Consider the following 1,278-nt stretch of genomic DNA (forward strand, 5'->3'; position numbering starts at 1 on the left):
AGCTTGCAAAAGCCCAAGTCATTTTGATACAATCAATGGTGAGTGGGAATGTACTTAAACTTTAATAATGCTCATCCTCTCCCCAATGTGGGAGAATTAATTTTGACTGCTTTAACTCTATGGCTTTCCTTTATCTGTAGGGTCTTCATTTGATGTGCATGAGCCTCGTCTAATGTGTGAGAGATCTTTTCTTTTGACTGGCTTTCATTCAGTAAGCCATCAACTGGCATCTTCCTTCAATGCGTAAGTAGGAGTAGCAATTTTTTTATGCCATGGATTTCTTGTTTTATCTACATTTCAAACTCCCTTTTATGTCATGGCTTTGCGTTGCTTTGATGCCAGGTGTCTTCATCTTCTAGCCATTGGCACGTTCTTCATATTTTTTCATGCTATTTTTTATGACACCTTTGCCTTTAGTGTTGGCATGGCTTTTCTATGGCATGAATTTCCTTATGCATGGTTTGTTCTCTGCTCCAAACTTTTTCTTGTTTGTTGGTACATTCCTCTTACGTGGGCTCCCTACCTAGCATGGATCTCTTCTTTGACATGTATTGATGCCAATAAAGCCTGTGAAACTATCTCAAATAAATCCTCTGATTCCATGTTAGGCTTGTACATAGACTCGCATGCACCATAGAGTGACTCTGTAGTAGTACCAGCAACAATAAAATCCTTTACTAGTTCCTTAGCTCCAATAGAATCCATTATGTAGATAAATGGTTTGTTATCATCCCTTAATCCAACAATCACTAGCTGGACCAAAGTATGGACCAAACCTCTTTTCATATAGCACTGCAAAAATAAGATTTGTAAATTTCTATGGTTACATATTCCTCTCCTCTTGAATCTGATAAAGCTTATGCCAGAAAGCAAGTCTTTGGTGCAATGTTTGTGCATTTCTAGCCAACCTAGAGAGACCAACATAAAGCATATCATGAATCTTGAAAATGCACTAAAAATCAATAACTATAGTTTGCAACTAAACACCTAGACGATGATCATTGGCAATGGAAACACAATCTTTCCCAACCATAGCGCCAAATGCACTTCCATTGTATTCAAATATCGACATATCTATGAAATACAAAGTCTCTCGAGATTATCTAAATCCTTCTTCCTTTGTTGCCTCCAATATAGAAATAGCCTAATGATAAAGGTCAATGCTATTACTTTCCTCACCAAGAAGATTGAGTGTATTAGCTAAACACAAGAGTATGGTGACCAATAGCAAACTGCTCTTTCCAAGGATGCATTCTTAGATTTCAAGACTTCTTGTAC

At 37.3% G+C, this 1,278-nt stretch overlaps 1 pseudogene; it reads right to left on the reverse strand.

Moving 5' to 3' along the window:
- Positions 1-519: 519 nt before the first annotated feature.
- LOC149554227 (proteasome subunit beta type-3 pseudogene) lies at positions 520-1,072 on the reverse strand (annotated as a pseudogene).
- Between the last annotated feature and the right edge of the window lie 206 nt (positions 1,073-1,278).

Source organism: Cupressus sempervirens, chromosome 6 (genome assembly GCF_028749045.1).
Source record: "Cupressus sempervirens isolate cs-2001-9-10 chromosome 6, ASM2874904v1, whole genome shotgun sequence".
Taxonomy (NCBI): domain Eukaryota; kingdom Viridiplantae; phylum Streptophyta; class Pinopsida; order Cupressales; family Cupressaceae; genus Cupressus; species Cupressus sempervirens.